The 26,355-nt window shown below is 41.5% G+C and overlaps 1 long non-coding RNA gene across 1 annotated transcript in view; it reads left to right on the plus strand.

Moving 5' to 3' along the window:
- The window catches only part of LOC106998714 (uncharacterized), a 33,761-nt gene extending 11,796 nt beyond the window's left edge, over positions 1-21,965 (plus strand). Inside the window, exons 3-4 of the long non-coding RNA XR_001445254.3 lie at positions 18,639-18,725; positions 21,365-21,965. This is a non-coding gene — a long non-coding RNA (uncharacterized LOC106998714). The remainder of the gene's footprint in view (positions 1-18,638; positions 18,726-21,364) is intronic.
- Positions 21,966-26,355: the final 4,390 nt, after the last annotated feature.

A 26,355-nucleotide genomic window follows, 5' to 3' on the forward strand; every position in this document is an offset into this window, starting at 1 on the left:
TCCAGCAAAACAGGAAAGAAGTCATGTCTAACATAAGTGAATCTCACAGACAGACAAATATTGCATGTGCTCATTCATATGTGGGAGCTGAAAAAGTTGGTCTCATGCAGGTGGAAAGTAGAATGATGGTAACCAGAGGCTGGAAGGAGTGGGTTTGGGGTGGGCGTGGGGAGGTAGAGATGAGGAGAGTTTGGTAAATGGGTACAATCCTACAGTTGAATAGAAGGAATCAGTTTTAATGTTCGATAGCCAACTAGGGTGACTAGAGTTCACAACAACATATCATATATTTCAAAATAGCTAGAAGAGAGGACTTGAAATGTTCCCAACACATAGAAATGATCAATGTTAATGGTGATGGATACCCTAAATGCCCTGACTTGACCATTACACATTCTGTGCATGTAACAAAATATCACATGTAAGCCATAAATATTATGTATCAATATTATGTACAAATATTATGTACAAATATTATGTATCAATAAAAAGTAAAAAACAAACAAAAACAAACAAAAAACAAGTAAAGCTCAAATTAGGGGGATTTGGGCAGCAGTCATTACAGCAGGTGCTGTTTCTTCAGGCCAGAGGAGGCCTTTCCCAAATGAGCAATAGGGCCAGGCACGGTGGCTCACACCTGTAATCCCAGCAGTTTGGGAGGCCAAGGAGGGTAGATCACTTGAGGTCAAGGCTCGAGACCAGCCTGGCCAACACCTTGAAACCATGTCTTTTCTAAAAATACAAAAGATTAGCCAAGTATGCTGGCACACTCCTGTAATCCCAGCTACTCTGGAGGTGGAGGCATGAGAATCATTTGAACCCGGGAGGTGGAGCTTGCAGTGAGCTGAGATTGTGCCATTGCATTCCAGCCTGGGCAACAGAGAGAGACCCTGTCTCAAAAAAAAAAAAAAAAAAATGAACTTCAGACTTTGCTGAAGGCCAGAGTGCTCCTTGCATGGTCCTTTAGCTTCCGACCCTTCACTGCAGTCATCAGAAGGATCTTTCTAATGCAGTTACTATTATTTTCCCACATGTTTACTCAGGAACAGATAATACATATACATGGCACAGAACTCAAAATACCTTACAGGTGATTGAATAAAATGTAAGCCTACTTCCTTTTCCCATTCTCTGGTTACACTCTTCCTGGAGGTGACCTCTATTATCAGTTTCTTTGTTTATTTTTTCTTTTTTCTTTTCTTTTCTTTTTTTTTTTTTCTTTTTTTTTTTTTTTTTTTTGAGACAGAGTCTCTCTCTGTCGCCCAGGCTGGAATGCAGTGGCTCAGTCTCAGCTCACTGCAACCTCCATCTCCCAGGTTCAAGCAATTCTTCCGCCTCAGCCTCCTGAGTAGCTGGGACTACAGGCACGTACCACCATGCCCGGCTGATTTTTGTATTTTTAGTAGAGACGGGGTTTCACCACATTGGTCAGGCTGGTCTTGAACTCCTGACCTCGTAATCCGCTTGCCTCAGCTTCCCAAAGTGCTGGAATTACAGGTGTGAGCCACCAATCAGTTTCTTAAATATCTGCCTTCCAGAGATGTCTATGGTTTTTCAAAAATAGAATCAGAGTTGTTTGATAGGCTTATTTGCTTATTTTTTCAGTTATTACAATACATGAGTGTTCTTAAATTGTAATCCATGTGGTTCAAAAATTAACAAATTTAAGAGATAACCAGTGAAAAGTCATGCACGCAACCCTGTTCCTAGCCTTCTTCCTGGTTTCCATGCTATACCACCCCTTCCCCCACCCCATCAGGTAGTTTTTTTAATGTTCTTGTGAGTCAGTGCAGACGTTTTAAAGGCACATGCAACCAAACGCAATTCCTATCCTCCCTTTAAAGCAGTTCTTTAACTTGGGACTCTATAAAGACAACAAGAATAATTATTTGAATAAGCAAACTATGCATTGATGGAATTAACACTATGACTTTATGAAGCAGTCAACTTAAGCTCATCTATATATTGCATATTTGTGGTTTGTTTTGCATATATATAAAATATAAACATGTTATATATGTGTGTATTATATATAAAACAAACTACAAATAATAAACAAATTTAACTGCCTGGGTTTCCTTCGCTTCAGAATATTGTGATCCCCTTAAAAAGGACCCTCCCCGACTATTGAAAGTACTTAAAAATTAATATTACCTGAGCCCCTACCAATCAGGACAGAAGCCCAATTAATCAGAATCACAGCCAACAGTACATATAAGGGTACTTGGTGTACCACACAGGTGGGTCCTGCTACCCATGAGGCCTATCTGTCCCTGGAGGGGCCCGTGAGATTACAGGACCAAGATGACTTACCACCTACGTCGGTCTATGGTTTTGCTTGCCATGCGCAAGGGGGTGTTTGTAGAGCACTGTGGCTTCTGATGGGAGGAAGGAACTTCTGCTCAGAGCCCTATCGTTCTGAGGACCACCTTATTTAGGGGTTTCCCTGGTTTCCCCCTGGCTTCAGCAATCCTGGATTTTATGTAATCATTGCATTTTCTCTCATGAATTGGCCCATATAACACGCTTTGTAGATTACTGCTGAGTTTACCTATTTGGGAGACCACCCGGGAGAAGAATGTCCCAGTTGCAGTCTTGGGATCAACTGTGCCCCTGGGGCATTGGCTCCTGCTCTTCTTCTCGAAAGACCTTTCCCATGCAGCCCTGAATTTTGAAGTCCCACCCATCCTTTAAAATCCAATTGAAGTGTTTCCTGAAAACAGCTCAGCTCTATCATTTGAATGTGTGTCTTCTTCTTGGCCACTTATTGCTATTTCTATCATACCATCACATTCTGAGGACAGGTGCATTCCAGCTATAATTATATTGGTTTTTCCCTGCCATAAGACTGCATATTTTGTGATCTTGGCTATTTGTCTTTGTGGTCCCATGGCATAGCTTAGCAAGGTGCCCAGTACACAGTAGGATCTCAATAAATATTTTTTTAAATAGAATTGATCACTTGGCAAAAGAAACTACCATCAGAGTGAACAGGCAACCTACAGAATGGGAGAAAATTTTTGCAATCTACTCATCTGACAAAGGGCTAATACCCAGAACCTACAAAGAACCCAAACAAATTTACAAGAAAAAAACCAACAACCCCATCAAAAAGTGGGCAAAGGATATGAACAGACATTTCTCAAAAGAAGACATTCATCTAGCCAAGAGACACATGAAAAAATGCTCATCATCACTGGCCATCAGAGAAATGCAAATCAAAACAACAATGAGATACCATCTCACACCAGTTAGAATGGCGATCATTAAAAAGTCAGGAAACAATAGGTGCTGGAGAGGATGTGGAGAAATAGGAACACTTTTACACTGTTGGTGGGATTGTAAACTAGTTCAACCATTATGGAAAACAGTATGGTGATTCCTCAAGGATCTAGAACTAGAAGTACCATATGACCCAGCCATCCCATTACTGGGTATATACCCAAAGGATTATAAATCATGCTGCTATAAAGACACATGCACACATATGTTTATTGTGGCACTATTCACAATAGCAAAGACTTGGAATCAACCCAAATGTCCATCAGTGACAGACCGGATTAAGAAAATGTGGCACATATACACCATGGAATACTATGCAGTCATAAAAAAGGATGAGTTTGTGTCCTTTGTAGGGACATGGATGCAGCTGGAAACCATTCTCAGCAAACTATCACAAGAACAGAAAACCAAACACCGCATGTTCTCACTCATAGGTGGGAACTGAACAACGAGATCACTTGGACTCGGGAAGGGGAACATCACACACCGGGGCCTATCATGGGGAGTGGGGAGAGGGGAGGGATTGCATTGGTAGTTATACCTGATGTAAATGACGAGTTGATGGGTGCTGACGTGTTGATGGGTGCAGCACAGCAACATGGCACAAGTATACATATGTAACAAACCTGCACGTTATGCACATGTACCCTAGAACTTAAAGTATAATAATAATAATTAAAAAAAAAAAAAAGAATTGATCACTTGGTTCAGTCCTCATTCTTAGCATAACTGGACGGCAAAGGGCATCAGAGGAGAGGGGAGGTGCTGAAAACTGCTTACTTCACAAGTTGAGTTTTTTGTTGCTGTTGTTTTTGCTTCTGTTTTTTAAGAGGCTTTCAATACGGACAGCATAGCAGGATGGCGAAGACCTCAGTCATCTCTGGCCTTGACACAATCCGGATCTGCACTGAAATTACTATTATCTTGGGCAAGCTATTTGACCTCTCTAAATTTCAGTTTTCTCAACTGTAAAATAAGGATGAGAATAAGAATGCCTACCTTATGAACTGGTTAGCACAGTGGCTGGCAGTAAACATTCAATCATTATCATTTTTAATAGTTTTTATTAAGATGACTGTCTCTATCATCCGTCTCTGTTTACACATGGCCAGAAAGCTTTGACAATCGCAGCTGAAAACAGGCGTGTTTTGAACCAAGACTGAGACCATTTCCACTCCCAAGCTGCTATTTGCTTGGAAGGAGGGAAGTTAAAAAGCCACTAATGAAACCTCAGTGAGCTTTCATTTCTCACTGGGGAAGCTGGCTGAATAATTGTGAAAGTTTTGTTCAAGTCTGTTCTTTGGTTCAAAAATAAACATTCTCATTTCTAAGCTGACACCAATACTCGGAACCGTGGGGCACATTTTTAAATTTACTATTTGCTACAATACATGAGTGTTCTTAAAATGTAATTTTAAAAAATCTGTCCAATTATCTCATTTAGTCTTAAGAACAGAATGACATTTAAGCTTAAATATTATGAAGGAAAGTTTTCCAACATGAAGAAACTACAAGGAACACTCAGATAGCAAAGGGACATGGAAAATTTACAATTTCTAAAGCTAACTTTTTAGTAAGACTGCAAATACTGTAAAAACTTGCAAAAGCTCAGGAAGCAGAGACTTAACAACTGAAAATTGTTTATCAGTTGTGCTGGAAATTTCCACTGCTTCTTTTGCTGTGGAAGGGGCTGTACAGTGGGGAAGTACTGTCTCCACGTGTGTGTGTGTGTGTGTGTGTGTGTGTTGCCTCTTCAGCAACCCTTTGCAATGCTGTGTCATGCTCTGTTTTCATTCCAGCTTCCTCTGTCTTTCAGCATTTCCTGGAGTCGCCAGAGGGCCCTTGCCTGACTTGTTTTCTGTATGATCAATGTTCTGTGGTACATGTCTCTACTCCCACAATCTGACCTATTAATACCTCCATTGCAGAGGCATTAGTAATATTTACTAATGAAATCGTGTTTAGAAAAGCATAATAAGATACATATTGACTTGTATCAACAAAGGAAATATTAATCCAAATCAGTTGACAGTTTATGAAGAATGATAGCTCAAACCCTTAGGAGCCCAGGATACTACTTGAACCAAAGCCCTTTTGTAAATTATAAATGATGAAATTGAAGCACAGAGAAAAGAACCAATGTTCCCAAGGTCACATAGCTAATTAGAAAGTCTGGCTTTAGGACTAAAAACTTATGGTCAACCACATAAAGAATAGAGTGGTGGTCGGGCGCGGGCTCATGCCTGTAATCCCAGAACTTTGGGAGGCCGAAGCAGGCGGATCACGAGGTCAAGAGATAGAGACCATTGTGGTTAACATGGTGAAACCCCGTCTCTACTACAAATACAAAAATTAGTTGGGCATGGTGGCACGCGCCTGTAGTCCCAGCTACTCAGGAGGCTGAGGCAGGAGAATCACTTGAACCAGGGAGGCAGAGATTGCAGTGAGCCGGGATTATGCCACTGCACTGCAGCCTGGCCACAAAGCGAGACTCCATCTCAAAAAAAAAAAAAAAAAAAAAAAAACAAGAAGGAATTCAGTGGTTACCTACTACAGTCATGGCCTGCAAATTAAGAAACAGCATGCTTCTTTTCCTTAGGGAGTCATGCTTGGGAAACAAAAATATCAATATGGCATGTTTAAATTCTATTTGGGAAGCAGCACCACTAAGACAAACATTGCAGAACTTAAATACCAATATAAGTGTGGACAAACAGAATAGACACGCCTCCCTAAGTGTCTAACTTTTCTCTGGGAGCATGTAGACCAGGGGGAAGACTACAGCTAAATCACAGGTAGCTGTGGGTGTGGTCGAGAATAGGAAAATGGCGCATCCTGGAACTGCAAGGGGCCAGTTTGTCTAGGCTAGTATGAGGGCCAGTCTGGGGGAGAGCTGTGGAGTAGAAGTTTGGCTAAAGGGGAAAGAATGGAAAAGAAGCAGGAAGGTGCCTGCCTGACCTGCTGGGGCTGCTGTCTTGGTCTTTGGGGAATTGATTGAAGTATCAGGAAATGTTCTGCTTTCCTCTCCGGGCAATTACTACATGAAACAGCTTCTAGAGCTTTTCATGTTGCTCTGGGAACACAGTTTCCTGCAGTTGGAGGGGAGGCCACAGGCTTTCCTGGTTGGGGTACCTCCCAGGACCAATCTCACAAAGGCACAGAGAGGGGCCTCGCTGGAAGCACATTCAGAATCATTCTTCCAGGTTGAGGGGCATGTCGCAGTCGTCAGGCTGGCTCTGCACAGGGATGGCCCCGGGTTAGTGCTGCAGATTCCATCTGCCATCAGCTTTCAAGCTTTCTTCCAAATCTAGTAGGGATTATCAGCTGTGTGACAGGAAATGGCTGTGGTGTGCAATTGTAAGTGGATCTGCACGTCAACCTTTTCAAAACCTTCCCAGACCTCCCCTCACCACCAAAGGAAAAGAATATTCACTCACCAGCAGCAACAGCGGCAGCAGCCCCCAGACACCTGAAATTCTCCCCTATGATAAAGTCATTTCCTGGGATTCAGTTTATCTCATATTTCTAGAGGGGAAAACTGAAGCTCACAAAGCGTAGGCAGCTCATTGAGGGAATCGGCATTTGGATCTGGATTTTCAACATGGATGCCAGTATTTTGTTTTGTTTTGTTTTTTCTACTCATCAGCACAGCTCCTATTGCTTCAGTGTGAATTTATCAGGCCAGCTCTTGTGCGTGAGGAGAGGCAAAAAGAGGGCAGACTGTGGATGGGCAGCACAGGGACACTTAGAGGTGCAGGAGAAGCATCATTTCAGGCTAAGCTACAACTAGCCAGAGCAAAATTAAAAATTCATTTGTGTTTGCTTCCTGCTATCATGTTTTTCTCTGGAGGGATTGGGTTGTATCCCCCTCAGGGATATTTCTGAAGGAAGTTGGATAGCTTGGGCTATCCCAAAGTCTCTAAAAAGACTTTCCTTAGCACCAATGGCCTAATGAGGTTTTTACAAAGGCCACATTTGGCCAAGAGGTGGACGAATACAGCATATACAAGATTCTTTCCGTCAGCGACAGAATCCCAAATCAAACTAAAATAGGCACAAAATAAATGTGTTGTTTCACTCAACCAGAAAGAACGGGGACCTCGAGAGTGACTGGACTCAGAAATGTAGAGGATGCTTTCACATCTCTGTCCATTTCAATGCCCTGCTTCTGTCTGGATTGGCTCCATTCTCTCCCGCTAAATACGAGCTTCTGCAGACAGCTGCAGGCCTACATTATTCCAGTTTGTGACCCTGGAGGAAGCAGAGAGCGGCCGTCTTCCAGTGTCATACTGAAAATTTCAGGGGAGGGCTCTGAATAGGTCTGTTTTAGTCAGATATTCAGCCTCTAAACCAACCACCACAGCAAGTTTCATGGAATACTCAAATTGGCCAGACTGGGATGTGTATTTGCTTATGTGGATGCGGGTAGTCAAGCTCCCAGCAGTAAATAGATGGCTCACTCAGACTAAGGAACTTCAAAATCATTCAATGACAGGACTACTCACGAAGGTCTGCCAGCATCCAAGGAAACCAGCCAAGGGGGTGCAGAATCTCAAGGCTGGAAAGCTCTTACCATCCTGAAGCCTGAGGGTCAAGGGGAAGGGGAAATTCCTGGAACGAGGAGAGGTGGCCATATGGAAAGCCTCCCTGACAGACAGATGCTGTGGCCTTCAGTAGAAAAGTGCAGCCAACTGTCCCCAAGCTGGCAGAGAAATCACTAGGAGAAAAAATATTTCTACCTCCCTCTTCTTCCTTCCTCCAGTACCCTGCCAAAGGTTTTCAATGATCAAACCCAAAGGGAAGCCAGAGAGAATGGGACCCCTTGATGCATCCATGCCAGCCAGGAAGGTGGAGAGAGGATCTGGAAGGGCAGTTAGAATATATGCTATAGAGTACTATGATTGACATTCCCAGCATGAATGTAGAATCTTGAGGAGAAGACTTACAAAGGAAAAGCAGGTTGCTCCTACCATAAAAAGTGAGAAAAGTGCTGAGCGGTTCAACATAACAAATGTCCATTACAAATTATAGGGAAGGAGCTGGTGCCCAGGGCCTGCGCACAGTAATTTTACAACCAGATGAAGGCTCTGAGATCCAAAAGACATCACTGCCAGGCAGAAGTCCATAGGGCTGGAAGACCTGACTCTGTCACCAATGCTCTGCCCATCAGAGCCCACTATAATCTCTCTCTCCTCTCAGTACCCACCCACTCACAGCAGAAGCCCTCTGGGCACTGCCATTTGTGCCACTGCATTACTTGATCTCTGTTTTTACATAGGCCTTAATTCCTCAACTAGGTTTAAAACTGGCATCCAGCCTAGGGATTCATACCAAACAGATGTTTCATAAATTTTGGCGATAAAACACTGCTGACTCTAGGCAGAGAAAAAGTGTGACTTTTTTTTCAGTTATTTGAGCTCTCTGTCTACCCCCAGCCCTTTTTTTTTCCTCTCATTGAATAAATAATGCAAGATAGAGGATAAAATGGATCTGGTTTGGGGGCTGGTGAAATGGTGCAATCATTTTTAAAGGCCAGGCATGGTGGGTCATGCATGTAATCCCAGCACTTTGTGGGACTGAGGCAGGTGGATCACCTGAGGTCAGGAGTTCGAGACCAGCCTGGCCAACATGGCAAAACCCTGTCTCTACTAAAAATACAAAAAGTAGCTGAGCTTGATGACACATGCCTGTAGTTCCAGCGACTCGGGAAGCTGAGGCAGGAGAATCGCTTGAACCCAGGAGGCAGAGGTTGCAGTGAGCTGAGATCATGCCAGTGCACTCCAGCCTGGGTTACAGAGGGAGACTCTGTCTCAAAAAATAATAATGGAGTGGGTTGAGGGTCAGGAGCAAGATGGCCGAATAGGAACAGCTCCAGCCTCCAGTTCCCAGCACGAGCGACACAGAAGACGGGTGATTTCTGCATTTTCAACTGAGGTACTGGGTTCATCTCACTGGGGAGTGCCGGACAATCAGTGCTGGTCAGCTGGTGCAGCCCAACCAGTGAGAGCTGAAGCACGGCGAGGCATCGCCTCACCTGGGAAGCGCAAAGGGGAAGAGAATCCCTTTTCCTAGCCAAGGGAAACTGAGACACACAACACCTGGAAAATCGGGTAACTCCCACCCTAATACTGTGCTTTACCAAGGGTCTTAGCAAATGGCACACCAGAAGATTATATCCCACACCTGACCCGGAGGGTCCCATGACCATGAAGCCTCCCTCATTGCTAGCACAGCAGTCTGAGATCTAACTGCAAGGCAGCAGCAAGGCTGAGGGAGGGGCGCTGCCATTGCTGAGGCTTATGTTGGTAAACAAAGCCTCTGGGAAGCTTGAACTGGGTGGAGCCCATCACAGCTCAAGGAGGCCTGCGTGTCTCTGTAGACTCCACCTCTGGGTGGAGTCTGACAGCTGTCTGACAGCTTTGAAGAGAGCAGTGTATCTCCCAGCACGTAGGTTGAAATCTGAGAACGGACAGACTGCCTGCTCAAGTGGGTCCCTGACCCCTGAGTAGCCTAACTGGGAGACATCCCCCACTAGGTGCAGACCAACACCTCACACCTCACATGGCAGGGTACACCCCTGAGACGAAGCTTCCAGAGCAAGAATCAGACAGCAGCATGCGCTGTTCAGCAATATTCTATCTTCTGCAGCCTCCACTGCTGATACCCAGGCAAACAGGGTCTGGAGTGGACCTCAACCAATCTCCAACATACCTACAGCTGAGGGTCCTCACTGTTAGAAGATAAACGAACAAACAGAAAGGACACCCACACCAAAACCCCATGAGTACATCACCAGCATCAAAGACTAAAGGCAGATAAAACCACAAAGATGGGGAAAAAGCAGGGCAGAAAAACTGGAAATTCAAAAAATCAGAGCACATCTCCCCCTCCAAAGGAACGCAGCTCATCGCCAGCAATGGATCAAAGCTGGATGGAGAATGACTTTGATGAGTTGAGAGGAGAAGCCTTCAGTCGATCAAACTTCTCAGAGCTAAAGGAGGAACTATGTACCCAGCGCAAAGAAACTAAAAATCTTGAAAAAAGAGTGGAAGAATGGATAACTAGAATAATCAATGCAGAGAAGGCCATAAACAAACTGACAGAGATAAAAATCATGACATGAGAAACATGTGACAAATGCACAAGCTTCAGTAACCGACTTGATCAACTGGAAGAAAGAGTATCAAAGATTGAAGATCAAATGAATGAAATGAAGTGAGAAGAGAAGTCTAGAGAAAAAAAAAGGAAAAAGAAATGAACAAAGCCTCCAAGATATGTGGGATTATGTCAAAAGACCAAATCTAAGTCTGATTGGTGTGCCTGAAAGTGATGGGGAAAATGGAACCAGGTTGGAAAACACTCTTCAGGATATCATCCAGGAGAATTTCCCCAGCCTAGCAAGGCAGGCCAACATTCAAATTCAGGAAATACAAACAACACCACAAAGATACTCCTCGAGAAGAGCAACTCCAAGACACATAATTGTCAGATTCACCCAAGTTGAAATGAAGGAAAAAATGTTAAGGGCAGGCAGAGAGAAAGGTCGGGTTACCCACAAAGGGAAGCCCATCAGACTAACAGCAGATCTCTAGGCAGAAACTCTACAAACCAGAAGAGAGTGGGGGCCAATATTCAACATTCTTAAAGAAAAGAATTTTCAACCCAGAATTTCATATCCAGCCAAACTAAGTTTCATCAGTGAAGGAGAAATAAAATCCTTTACAGACAAGCAAATGCTTAGAGATTTTGTCACCACCAGGCCTGCCCTACAAGAGATCCTGAAGGAAGCACTAAACATGGAAAGGAACAACCAGTACCAGCCATTGCAAAAACATGCCAAAGTGTAAAGACTATCGATGCTAGGAAGAAACTGCATCAATGAACGAGCAAAATAACCAGCTGATATCACAATGACATGATCAGATTCACACATAACAATATTAACCTTAAATGTAAATGAACTAAATGGTCCAATTAAAAGGCACAGACTGGCAAATTGGATAAAGAGTCAAGACCCATCAGTTTGCCGTATTCAGGAGACCCATCTCACATGCAGAGACACACATAGGCTCAAAATAAAGGGATGGAGGAAGATCTACCAAGCAAATGGAGAACAAAAAAAAGCAGGGGTTGCAATACTAGTCTCTGATAAAACAGACTTTAAACCATCAAAGATCAAAAGAGACAACGAAGGCCATTACATAATGGTAAAGGGATCAATTCATCAGGAAGAGCTAACTATCCTAAGTATATATGCGCCCAATACAGGAGGACCCAGATTCATAAAACAAGTCCCTAGAGACCCACAAAGAAACTTCGACTCCCACACAATAATAATGAGAGACTTCAACACCCCACTGTCAACATTAGACAGATCAACGAGACAGAAAGTTAAAAAGGATATCCAGGAATTGAACTCAACTCTGCACCAAGTGGACCTAATAGACATCTACAGAACTCTCCACCCCAAATCAACAGAATATACATTCTTCTCAGCACCCCATCACACTTATTCCAAAATTGACCACATAGTTGGAAGTAAAACACTCCTCAGCAAATGCAAAAGAACAGAAATTATAACAAACTGTCTCTCAGACCACAGTGCAATCAAACTAGAACTCAGGACTAAGAAAATCAATCAAAACTGCTCAACTACATGGAAACTGAATAACCTGTTCCTGAATGACTACTGGGTACATAACGAAATGAAGGCAGAAATAAAGATGTTCTTTGAAACCAATGAGAACAAAGATACAACATACCAGAATCTCTGGGACACATTTAAAGCAGTTTGTAGAGGGAAATTTATAGCACTAAATGCCCACAAGAGAAAGCAGGAAAGATCTAAAATTGACACCCTAACATCACAATTAAAAGAACTAGAGAAGCAAGAGCAAACACATTCAAAAGCTAGCAGAAGACAAGAAATAAGTAAGATCACAGCAGAACTGAAGGAGATAGAGACACAAAAAACCCTCCAAAAAATCAATGAATCCAGGAGCTGGTTTTTTGAAAAGATCAACAAAATTAATTGATAGACCACTAGCAAGACTAATAAAGAAGAAAAGAGAGAAGAATAAAATAGAGACAATAAAAAATGATACAGGGGATATCATCACCAACCCCACAGAAATACAAACTACCATCAGAGAATACTATAAACACCTCTACGCAAATAAATTAGAAAACCTAGAAGAAATGGATAATTTCCTGGACACTTACACACTCCCAAGACTAAAACAGGAAGAAGTTGAATCCCTGAATAGACCAATAGCAGGCTCTGAAATTGAGGCAATAATTAATAGCCTACCAACCAAAGAAAGTGCAGGACCAGACGGATTCACAGCGGAATTCTACTGGAGGTACAAGGAGTAGCTGGTACCATTCCTTCTGAAACTATTCCAATCAATAGAAAAAGAGGGAATCCTCCCTAACTCATTTTATGAGGCCAACATCATCCTGATACCAAAGCCTGGAAGAGATACAACAAAAAAAGAGAATTTTAGACCAATATCCCTGATGAACATCAATGCAAAAATCCTCAATAAAATACTGGCAAACTAAATCCAGCAGCACATCAAAAAGCTTATCCACCATGATCAAGTGGGCTTCATCCCAGGGATGCAAGGCTGGTTCAACATTCGCAAATCAATAAACATAATCCAGCATATAAACAGAACCAAAGACAAAAACCACATGATTATCTCAATAGACGCAGAAAAGGCCTTTGACAAAATTCAACAGCCCTTCATGCTAAAAACTCTCAATAAATTTGGTATTGATGGGCGGCGGGTGCCTGTAGTCCCGGCTACTGGAGAGGCTGAGGCAGGAGAATGGTGGGAACCCAGGAGGCGGAGCGTGCAGTGAGCTGAGATCCGGCCACAGCACTCCAGCCTGGGCGACAGAGCGAGACTCCGTCTCAAAAAAAAAAAAAAAAAAAAAATTTGGTATTGATGGAACATATCTCAAAATAATAAGAGCTATTTATGACAAACCCACAGCCAATATCATACTGAATGGGCAAAAACTGGAAGCATTCCCTTTGAAAACTGGCACAAGACAGGGATGCCCTCTCTCACCACTCCTATTCCACATAGTGTTGGAAGTTCTGGCCAGGGCAATCAGGCAAGAGAAAGAAAGAAAGGGTATTCAGCTAGGAAAAGAAGTCAAATTGTCCTTGTTTGCAGATGACATGACTGTATATTTAGAAAACCCCATCATCTCAGCCCAAAGTCTCCTTAAGCTGATAAGCAACTTCAGCAAAGTCTCAGGATACAAAATTAATGTGCAAAAATCACAAGCATTCTTATACACCAGTAACAGACAAACAGAGAGCCAAATCATGAATGAACTTCCATTCACAATTGCTTCAAAGAGAATAAAATACCTAGGAATCCAACTTACAAGGGATGTAAAGGACCTCTTCAGGGAGAACTACAAACCACTGCTCAGTGAAATAAAAGAGGACACAAATAGAAGAACATTCCATGCTCATGGATAGGAAGAATCAATATCATGAAAATGGCCATACTGCCCAAGGTAATTTATAGATTCAGTGCCATTCCCATCAAGCTACCGATGACTTTCTTCACAGAATTGGAAAAAACTGCTTTAAAGTTCATATGGAACCAAAAAGGAGCCCACATTGCCAAGACAATCCTAAGTCAAAAGAACAAAGCTAGAGGCATCACGTTACCTGACTTCAAACTATACTACAAGTCTACAGTAACCAAAACAGCATGGTACTGGTACCAAAACAGAGATATAGACCAATGGAACAGAACAGAGCCCTCAGAAATAATGCCACACATCTACAGCCATCTGATCTTTGACAAACCTGACAAAAACAAGAAATGAGGAAAGGATTCCCTATTTAATAAATGGTGCTGGGAAAATTGGCTAGCCATAAGTAGAAAGTTGAAATTGGATCCTTCCCTTACTCCTTATACGAAAATTAATTCAAGATGGATTACATACTTAAATGTTAGACCTAATATCATAAAAGCCCTAGAAGAAAACCTAGGTAATACCATTCAGGACATAGGCATGGGCAAAGACTTCATGTCTAAAACACCAAAAGCAATGGCAACAAAAGCCAAAATTGACAAATGGGATCTAATTAAACTAAAGAGCTTCTGCACAGCAAAAGAAACTATCATCAGAGTGAACAGGCAACCTACAGAATGGGAGAAAATTTTTGCAATCTACTCATCTGACAAAGGGCTAATATCCAGAACCCAGAAAGAACTCAAACAAATTTACGAGAAAAAAATAAACAACCCCATCAAAAAGTGGGCAAAGGATATGAACAGACATTTCTCAAAAGAAGACATGCATACAGCCAACAGTTACATGAAAAAATGCTCATAATCACTGGCCATCAGAGAAATGCAAATCAAAACAACAATGAGATACCATCTCACACCAGTTAGAATGGCAATCATTAAAAAGTCAGGAAACAACAGGTGCTGGAGAGGATGTGGAAAAATAGGAACACTTTTACACTGTTGGTGGGATTGTAAACTAGTTCAACCATTATGGAAAACAGTATGGCGATTCCTCAAGGATCTAGAACTAGAAATACCATATGACCCAGCCATCCCATTACTGGGTATATACCCAAAGGATTATAAATCATGCTGCTATAAAGACACATGCACACATTATGTTTATTGAGGCACTATTCACAATAGCAAGGACTTGGAATCAACCCAAATGTCCATCAGTGACAGACAGGATTAAGAAAATGTGGCACATATACACCATGGAATACTATGCAGCCATAAAAAAGGATGAGTTCCCTACAAAGGACACGGATGCAGCTGGAAACCATCATTCTCAGCAAACTATCACAAGAACAGGAAACCAAACACCATATGTTCTCACTCATAGGTGGGAACTGAACAATGAGATCACTTGGACTCTGGAAGGGGAACATCACACACTAGGGCCTATTATGGGGAGGGGAGAGTGGGAGGGATGCCACTGGGAGTTATACCTGATGTAAATGATGAGTTCATGGGTGCTGATGAGTTGATGGGTGCAGCACACCAACATGGCACAAGTATACATATGTAATAAACCTGCACGTTATGCACATGTACCCTAGAACTTAAAGTATAATAAAATAATAATAATAGTAATAATGATAAAAATTTTAAAAATTAAAAATCTGTGTCCTGGACACAGGGAACCAAGGCAGTGGCCCAGCCCCAGTAAACTGTGTGGCTTACAAGGCCTGTCATTCACTCTCTCTGGATCTTGGATTCTCTTCCCTACTAATTGAGATGCTTCAGTGACTTACCAGCCTCAGTGCTATTGATACTCTGGGCTGCATAATTCTTTCACGGGGTCAGGGACTGCCTGTGCATTGTAAGGTGCTTAGCCACATTCCTGGCCTCTACCCAGTAGATGCCAGCGGCAACCTCCACCCCCTCCCCACCAAGTATGACAAACAAAAAAGTCTCCAGAGATTGCCAAAACTGCCCTGGGAACAAAATTATACCTCCTTCTCCTCTTGAAAACCACTGGGCTAGATGGCTTCTGACCTGTTGAAATAAAGGCTTGGTTTCATGTTTTTGAGACTGAAAATAACAAGGACAAATACAAGACAGAAATTTACTTTTCTCTTATATCAAAGTTGGTGATGATAAGGCAGCTCTTCTCTGTGAAGTTATTAAGGACCCAGACCTCTTTTATCTTGTTGTTTTGCCATCCACAGGGTTTTCTCTAGGCTGGTCCATGTTGGTCTGCCACTGCATCCAATCAACAGGATGGAAGAAAGGGGAGAGGGATAAGTAGGTTCACGTAATCACTGTCATCTCATTGGCCAGAATTTAGTCACATGGCCATATCTAACTACAAAGGAGACTGGGAAAGATAGTCTTTCTAATGGGCTGCATGAGCCCAGCTTAATTCATTTAAAATCACAACTTGGACTGTTCTTCACCTACTTTTTTTTTTTTTTTTTTTTGGTTGGTGGGGGAAAATGTTTGGGAAATGTGTCCTCAGCGAATTTGGGGAGGTGGGAATTCAGTTCTCTCCATGCTCTTTATTTCCTTCCCTTCCTCAAACCTCAGAGCCTCCAAGGCCCAGCTGTCTGTATCATAGATAGAATTCCAGCCGCCTGACAGATCCGTCCAAAAAGCTCAGAGCTGGTTGTCTTCATACTGAGGAAAAATTCTGAAGGTCAGCTCTCAGTATTTTAGTAGTTGCAGAGAGAACTACATTCTGCCGAGGGCTCTGGGAGTGAACCTGAAGCCTTGTTTAAAGAGGCTTGTGTGAAAAGAGAGATGTAAGAGATTTGAAGATCACAGCGAGCCCTGAAGAGTCAGATTCTGCCCAGAATCGGATGACTTCTGATAGCAGTGGCGGGAGCGTCCAGAGGCAAGGGGAGAACCGAAACTTTTTGCATCTCTTAGTGTGGCGTCTTTAGCTTTGCCTCTAAAATTGCTCATTTATTAATCTACTTAATACATAATTTTATTAATAAACTCACAAATTCAATTGTTTTCTCTTCTAGATTGGAATGTCATGTATGTTAGACTGTTTCTCCTCTGCTAGCTGATAATAGCGCAGCAGAGATAAGGTTTAAAATCCCCAATACTCTGCATTTAATAGTAGAGTTATCCCTCAATATCCGCAGGAAATTGGCTCCAGGACTTTCTGTGGATACCCATACCCGAGGATGTTCAAGTCTCTGGTATAAAATGGCATAGTATTTGCGTACAACCTATGTGCATTCTCTTGTACAGTTTAAATCATCTCTAGATTACTTATAATACCTAATACAATGTAAATGCTATGTAAATAGTTGTTACACTGTGTTGTTTAGAAAATAATGACCAGGAAAAAAGTCCGTCCATGTTCAGGACAGATGCAATTTTTTTCAAATATTTTTATTCACGTTTGGGTGAACCCACAGATGTGGAAGGCCAACTGTACTTATTACATGTGTAGTTCATTATACAGTATATGTAACTATCTAATTATACAACATATAATTATCCACTGCAACATATAGTTACCTATTATAATATATAATTACATAACATTTTACAGATAAGCTGTAAAAGAAAAAACATAAACTGTAGGAAACCAAGAACACTCAATATAGGAAAGAGAGTGCTAAATTGAACTACGCTTGATTCTTAGTTCAAGAAAGTCAGGATGGGTGAGATTGTGTTTTTCTCTGTTACATAACAAAATTGGCCTTCTAAGTTAGAGTTTGTTAATTCTCAAGCATTTAATTTCATGCATTTTCAGTAGACTATTGGCTATAATTACTGTAATTTTTAAATTTTTTATTGTGAAGTATCATACGCATGCAGAAAAGTACACTAGTATGTATACGAATTATCATAAATGAAAAATATAAACAAATTACTATGAAGTGAACACTCATCTGTCCATCTCCGCAGGATAAGAAATGAAAAACACTACCACTGCTCAAAAGCCCCCTCATGCCCTTTCCCAATTACCACTCTATTCCTTCCTCAAAAGATAAACACTGTGCTTACTTAACAGTATAATTTCATTTTGCCTGTTTTTTAACTTTATATAAGTAGAATCATACCTTCTTCTTCTTCTCCTTCTCCTTCTCCTCCTCCTTTTTTTCCGAGATGGAATCTCGCTCTGTCACCCAGGCTGGACTCCGCCTCCCGGGTTCAAGTAATTCTCCTGCTCCAGGTTCCTGAGTAGCTGTGACTACAGCCCCCGGCCCACCCCAACCACTCCTGGCTAATTTTTTATATTTTTAGTAGAGACAGAGTTTCACCATGTTGGCCAGGCTGGTCTCGAACTCCTGACCTCAAGTGATCTGCCCACCTTGGCCTCCCAAAGCTCTGGGATTACAGATGTGAGTCACTGCACCTGGCCAAATCATGCATTTTCTTAAAGCATTCTTAGAGGAAAACATTGGGTGCTCGTGTTTACCATTGAGTCAATAAGATGGGATATTTTAAATAGGGACTGCCTTGAAATTTAGAACATAGAGTAAGTGAAATTTTGTCTCTTTATGAAAAATGTCTATCTCTAGATAGACTTATTCCACCAGAAAAAAGAGCAAGGCTGTGACTGCTCAGTTTAAGAGATCTAGAAGCTTTTTCTAGGAGGCAGCAACTTGTCCCCAAATAAAATAGTTATGTTCTCTTTGACAAGAACGCAGAAAGTTCCCACAGTCAATCACACACTAACAGATGGGATTTAGTGACTGGGGAAAAAAAGCATGCAAATAAAACTTCAAAGAGACAGAAAGATTGAAGAAAGAGAAAGATAAGATTTTGCCTTATTTATTTTAGAAGTGGTTGTTAAATAAAGTCACTCATAATACATTTGTCTTTCTGTTTTGTTTATAGATCACGGTAACTACTTGAGACCGGGCACGGTGACTCATGTCTGTAATCCCAGCACTTTGGAACGCTGAGGGAGGGAGATCACTTGAGGTCAGGAGTTCAAGACCAGCCTGGCCAACGTGGTGAAACCCTGTCTCTACTAAAAATATAAAAATTAGCTGGGCTTGGTGTCTCATATCTGTAATCCCAACTACTCGGGAGGCTGAGGCAGGAGAATCTCTTGACTCCAGGAGGCAGAGGTTGCAGTGAGCAGAGATCAAGCCACTGCATTCTAACCTGGGCAACAGAGGGAGACTCCTTCTCAAAAAAAAAATAATAATAATAATAACTACTTGAACCAGGAAAGGGAAGAAGAAAATGGAAAATTAAAGAATTAGAGTTTACATTTATCAGTTTTTGCTAAATTTTGTTGTGTAACAACCAACCTCTAAACATCAATAGCCTAAAGCAATAAAGGCTTTTGCCTTACTTATATTACTTCAGCTGCAGTGAGCTGCCACTGTGTTCCACATGTCTTTTTCTTCCATAACACAAGCTTAAGGAGCAGTTTGATCTGGGATATATCATTCCTAAGGCAGAGGAAAAAGAAAAAGAGATGGCAGAGCTACTCAGTGACTACTAAAACTTCTGCTTGGCCCTGACATGTGTCACTTGCTGCTTAGATTTCATTAACAAAGCAAGTCACTTGGCCAAGCTTGACATTAGTTGACATTAGTCCTTTCTAGAGACAGCAGATCATTAGAACAGTGCAGACTATTACAGGAGTCATTTTCAAATGAAGATCAGTCAGAAATTATAATACAAAGATCAGGGTGAAAGGGAAGTAGTTCCCCAAAATTCAACGTGCACAATCAGAATCTACCCATTTGTAGATTACCCATTCATGTAAGAAAATCCACTAAATAATTCATAATATATGCCTTAGATATGTTAGAAGCCCATATAGTTCATAAAAGAACAGTGACTTCTTTAGGAAGCATCTTTCACTCTGTGCACTGGATTTCCAATACATTGTTTTGTTCTCTGGAAGAGTGTGAAGAATTCTCAGATGAGAGGAAGAGCCGTAGCCTAATCCCTGCTTTGTACCCAGAAGCCTCTGCTTACAGCCTGGATTTTCAGTATCTCTTCTGTTCTATAATCCTCCTCTATATGGACTCCTGTGAGGATATAAATTATCTATCTTCAGCCATAAGTTTTCTGTGATGTATTTTCAGAAATTTCACAGTGTCTATCCTTGCTGACAACATAAATCCTTTCTTCATACTGAAAAGACCAGAAAACAATTCTGTTTCTTTAGACGGTTCTTTGCTCTACAACTTCCTCATTTAAACAGCACTTTCTTAGCCTTGTAGAATTTGTTTTGTTGAAGTGTTTTCTTTCTTTTTGAAATAAGCATTTTTCATCTAATTTTGAATGATTCTGGCTGCTGGATTACCTATCTTGAAAGTGAGTCAGGAGACTTGTTGGTTTGGGGGGATTAGAGAAGCAAGTGGATTTCAATTTTTCAAAATGCAAGTCTGACACCTTCTGGAAAGCATGTGACTATTACACCCACAAGTTAGTTCCCTTGCTCCACTATTCAGAAGACCAGGAGTACATGAAGTTAGATGGGGAAAATCTTGCATTTTTATTTCCATAAACTGCTGTTTAGGATTTTCTTCAATTATGAATACGGACAACTAACCATAGTAGTAGTATTAGTAATGTTGTCAACAGTAGAAATTATAGATTTTTAAAATTACATTATAGTTATTGCAGATATCAAAAAATATTGTTTCCACTCACCATTAATTTGAAATTCTGATAGATCTGTCATTAGATCTCGTTATTTAATGAGTTAGTATAAAACACGTACATTAGTATTTCATACATTTGCTATTTTAACCTTATGACTTTTGAATATTTCAGTATAATTGGTTTTCTTTGAAATTCTATGTATATTATTAATATTTTGCACATTTAAAGAATATTTTGAGAAGTTGTCTATAATTTACAACCAAACAGCTACAGGTTTATGGTACAAAAAAGATTAAGAATGCTTGTTCTAGATGCATCTAAAAGGGATAAAGGAGGACAAAAGAATATATAGAACTGCATCTCTCTTTCACAAAAATAATTATTTTTAGTTCTTGTGTATAGAGTTAAATGGCAAGAGTATTTTAGCATAAAATAATGTTTTGGTATTATATTAATCATTAATGTACAAAGCTTGTCTTTCCTTTTTCTTCTCATGAAAATGGATCCCAAAACTGTGTCAAGGAAGCTACCCCTTCTTCCTTCACTCCCCTCCCTCTACCCCGCACCACAAAGTAAAGTTTTTTAAAAATGTCTTTTTTAAACTATGAAGTTCGTTTTTAATTTTTATATCAGGTAATAGTTCCTGGACACTGAATTGCAATTGACAAAGGGAATAAGAAAAGACTAGCGAATTTCCCATCATCCATTAAAATGCTTCTACATTAGGAACAGCAGAAACACACCTGAGCTCTATGGTGTTCCTGGGCGAGCAAGGGGGCCACTGCTGAGCACACTCTGTGTGTGGAGCTGCTTATTTTACAAGTGGACTGGAGAGTCGGCTCCAAGTGTGTGGCATATGCTCTGAGGGAGCACAAGATCATCCAGCAGGAAGCAGAAAGAAAAAATTGGAACTTCTGTTTCTGTTTATCTAAAATTTGAAAACCAACCAATTTTACCAGTATTTCTCACACATTCTTTCTGTACGTCAGCAGGTCAGGATCCTACGAGAGGCGTGAGGCATCCTCAGGGAGGTGTGGAACTTCCACAAAGCAGTGGGGCTGGCAGCCAACCTTCATCCTTCCTCTGCTTTGGAGCTGCTGAGACATTTGCAGTTTTTGTGCACCTAGTTAAGAGACTCCACAAATGCATTATCTTGTTTTAACTAAGCTTGTCTTCACAAAGTGGAGTTCTGCATGGAACTGTGGGTTGAAGATAATATTTGCAATGATGCGATCTCATAAACTTACAAAAATACCATGGTTCATTTACTCCCAATGTGACCCTTTCAGAAACAATACAAAGAAAAAAAATGACCAACTCATCACATCTAATAATTAATTGAATGTCCTAAAATGGAAATGATCAAGATGATTTAATATACGGATTGATAAATGTTGTTGCTAATGATGACCTTGCCTGCAGTGCATATTGTTCCTTGAGAAGTTAGTTAATAGTAGCCGTACATATAAAGAACTTATATATATGTAAGTTCAAATATTATTTACTAAGAAAAATATGTTATCAAAAGAGTTTGAATAGTACTATTATAAAGCTCCAAGAATAAAGTTTTTGAACCAAACTATGAATTAAAAAGGTCTGTTGTGAGTTCAGAATCATTAGAAGAGGGAGTGCCATGTTGGCCAAAGTGTGTTTTGCTGGCCCAGGATTTTAAATCTAACAATAATGTGGAACAGCGAGAAGACATTGTTTGTTGAAATGGACATTAGGGTATTGTGGACTGAGTGTATTTATCCATCTCTGCCTGTCTCCCCAGTTAGATTGTGGACCTTATGCTGCCAAGAATTGTGTCTATTAGTCCCACATTCCAAGCTGCTGCCTGGAATCAGTAGGTGCTCAGAAAACATTTGCTGGGCTTATGGATTCAAAGAAACAAATAACTAAGGGGAATTTGACCTTTGGTTTATAGCACAACTTCTCTTTGCCCCTTAGCATTTCCCAGCGATGGGAAGTTATTCCTAGTTGGAAAGCAGAATCCAAATGACAGCATCAGGAGCTTGAGCTGACAGAAAGCATCAGCTCCCAGAGAGCTGGAAGTCCTTCCCCACCCTGGGCCTGCATTAGCCTCTCCACATTGTGCTATATTACACCAACTACAATTTCATGCCATATTTGTGTTGCTGATTGTCTACCACTATTATTTGGGGAGTTCCTGGTGGGGAGACACAGTGTCTTACTCATCCTTATTTTCCTGATGGCTAGAACAATGCCAGACACAGAAGAAAGCAGCAGGGAGCAAATGCATATGAGCACCTGCTCAGCGCCAGGCGCTTGACATGTGCTATCCATTCGATTATCACACTAACCTTACAACGGTTAAATTACATTCCCATGGCCACACAGTTTAAGTAAGGGATCCAGGATTTTGAGTCCAGGTTTGATTCCAAGTCCAGGACTCTTTCCACTACCCCATATTATGTCAATAAATGTGGGATACATAAAGTGATTGATTAACTAACATAACCTCTTCATTGTGGCTCTCAAATGGTAGCCACACAAATATGGCTCCCTGCCACGTAGTGGAGCCCACTTCATTTTCAAGAGCCTTAATCGTCAACTTCCTTTCATTGATCTAAACTCTGCTTCCCTACAACTTCTATTTACTGCTCCTTGTTCTTCTCCAGAGCCACATGGGATAACTAATGCCCCTTCCACAAAATCATCCCTTGGCTTCTGAAGACAGTCACTATGTGTCTACCCCTCACCAAGTAGCTGTTTTTCCATGCCATCATTACCAATCGGCTTGCAGGAAGCAAAAAGGAAGCCTGATTTTAATCTTTTAATTGTGGATCCTTTGCCATGAGCTGTGTACCTTATCTAGACAGAAGGTTCCTGAATTTATCCTCAGCTAGACCCAAATGGGATATGCCTTCCTGGTGCTCCGTTATGCATCAAAACATGGCAGTGAACACCCAACTGGCCATTGCTTTTTCCCTTGTGAATGTTCACCTATGCTGGCAAGCACGGGTTGCAGGCCTGGGGAAGGTGGGTGATTCACCAGGTGTGTCTGGATGGGCTCTATGGAAAGTACCTTTAGCAGCTTCTCTCAAAGTGCGGTCAGGGACCACCTGCATCAGAATCAGTGGAAGTCTGTGTTAAAATGCAAATTTCTGGCCCCACCCTAGAACACCTAGATCAGAATTCCTAGGATAAGACCTGGAATCCTTACTTTTAAATGAGCAATGATTCAGCAATGATTCAGCAATGATTCTGATGCACACTCGAGCTTGGGAGGCTCTGGACTAAAGCAGGCCATGACTAAGTGGCCTGGCAGTTGCCATGTGGATAGTGAAATCCACATTGGTGGATGGCAACTAGAGTCAGTTCACATAAATAAGAAATATTTTTAAATGAAATGGGATTGTCAGTACTTATGTAATGTAAGAAAAGCAAAAGGTTCTGGCAAGGAAGCTTAGCAGCAATCACATAGGAAACCATGATTTAAAAAAAAAAAAAGGATCCTGTAGTTAGCAGGGCTGGCCTAGGCAATGTAAGTAAGTGGACACTTGTAACAGCCCCTTTTAAAGGTTCTGAAAATTCCTCTGAGACTCTCTAGTGGTGATTTATAAAGGAGTGAGGTGATTGCAACCAATAGATTTTATTTGATTTGGAAGAACACATGGCTAAGATGGAAGATGAATTCCTAATGTTAGCTTGGACCCATCTGAGGGCTGTGTTGACAAGGGACAAAGTAGTCTCTTCCAAACTCAGTGTCTCCTATGGGGCTTTCACTGAGACCCAGTGAGTTGAGTCCTCGGTGTCTCTGAAGGATTTCTGAAATAAAATAACCCTTCATCCCCACTCCCAAACTCTTTTATTAAAAGAAAAGATTTTTTAATATAAATTGAATAAACCCCGAAATCCCATATGGCTCAGGTGATACTTAGATGCCTTCAGAAACATCCGGGAACCAAAAGTAATAAAAAGAAATTCCATTTTTTACTTTTGTTTTTTAAAGAAATTAAGGCAGCGCTTTGAGAGGCTGAGACAGGTGGATCCTGAGGTCAGGAGATTGAGACCATCCTGGCTAATACAGTGAAACTTCATCTCTACTAAAAAATACAAAAAATTAGCTGGGCGTGGTGGCTGGCGCCTGCAGTCCCAGCTACTCGGGAGGCTGAGGCAGGAGAATGTCGTGAACCCGGGAGGCGGAGCTTGCAGTGAGCCGAGATCGCGTCACTGCACTCCAGCCTGGGTGACAGTGAGAGACTCTGTCTCAAAAAAAAAAAAAAAAGAAAAAAAGAAAAAAAAGAAAAGAAATTAAGGGAGATTCCATTTCTGTCACTAAGTACTACTTAAAATCATCTCTCCCCTTGTTCTTTGTCTCTCACACCTCTTAGCTGCCCAAAGCCTCTTCCCCACACTCTGACTCAGTTTTCTCTGCAGAAAGCCTCTGGACTTACTGGGGCTGAAAGGTCACATGTAGGGGAAGGAACAGCAAGGCAAAAGCTCTTGTAGAAACCATAACTGATGCCTTGGGAATTCTGCTCTGGAGCTGTTATGAGCCCTCCCTGGAATGTTTTTAGCTTCTCCGGGGGTCTTGCTGTTAGTGAGGTTATTTCTGTCACTGACTTCTCTTCCTTCTCAGCCTCTATGGTCTTGCACCTGACTGAAATAAACAGAAGCCACTAGACAGGTCACTAAGAAGGTAGAAGTTCATGAACAAAACAGCTGGTGTATTTGAGCAAATATTTTATTCTTTTTTTTTTTTTTTTTTGACGGTGTTCACTCTTGTTGCCCAGGCTGGAGTGCAATGGTGCAATCTTGGCTCACTGCAACCTCCGCCTCCCTGTTCAAGCAATTCTCCTGCCTCGGCCTCCCGAGTAGCTGGGATTACAGGCACCAGCCACCACGCCCAGCTAACACGCCCAGCTAATTTTTGTAGTTTTAGTAGAGTCAGGGTCTCACCCATATTGGCCAGGATGGTCTTGAACTTCGGGTGATGCACCTGCCTTGGCCTCCCAAAGTGCTGGGAATTACAGGTGTGAGCCACCACACCCGGCCACATTTTATTCTTTTAATTTCAATTGTTTTATTAAAACTCAGACCATCCTTATCTGGTGAACTGCTTGATCTGGTGAACTGCTTGAACAGCAGGTGAAGAGAAAATAGCAACTGATCAATAGATGCCAGTAGGCAGTCTCATTCCCAAACAAGATAAAAGACCATGGACTCTGAGCTCAAACCAAAATATTTACATGATATCTTGTTGAGGACATTCTCGGCAGTTTGGAGGGGACATTAGGGTGCAGACAACAAGAAAAATCACTGAAGGATGTTGGGAATGGCCTGGGCTAGAAAAGGATGAGCTAACGTGTTGGGTTAGGTTTCTCCAGCTCTGATTTCTTAAGCAGCCATTGGAATAAGAAAGTGGGCAAATTCCCAATAGGGGAGGACAATCCCCCTGATCCCAGCTCGTTGGGAAAAGGGCCTAACTCTGCTTCTCCCTTCCCATTCCCCAGCAGCAACATAAAAAAGCACAAAATGTCTCAGTGCCCTGGAATTTCTTCACTCAGATGACCCTGGGTGGATTTGCATCAAAAACACAGATTTATAAAACGGCAAATTATTTGTGAAAAATTCTTCACTTTAGAGGAAGAACTGTAGAGCATCACCACAGGATTATTCATGAATACATTTGAAAAATATGAATCTAGGTAAGAGATTCTGATATACCCATAGATTTTCAGGAACATATCTTCTGCATTAGAGAAACATTCTGCAAAAAATGTCCATCAGGCCCAAGCACTTTTAGCAGCTGAGTAGCCCATCTGGGAAACAACTCCGGAACCCCTTCAGACGAACCCGCTGAGGCTGGGTGACATGGCCATCCCTGAGCCCCTGCTAGCTCATTTGTGGGCAGTATTTTTCACAGATGCTCCCTCGCATGTAGCAATTTCCGGATATTTTTCAAATGGTTTTTATCCTGCCAGCTGGGCGCAGTGGAGGGACTATAGCTTGGAGA

The sequence above is a fragment of the Macaca mulatta genome, chromosome 6 (assembly GCF_049350105.2).
Source record: "Macaca mulatta isolate MMU2019108-1 chromosome 6, T2T-MMU8v2.0, whole genome shotgun sequence".
Classification (NCBI taxonomy): domain Eukaryota; kingdom Metazoa; phylum Chordata; class Mammalia; order Primates; family Cercopithecidae; genus Macaca; species Macaca mulatta.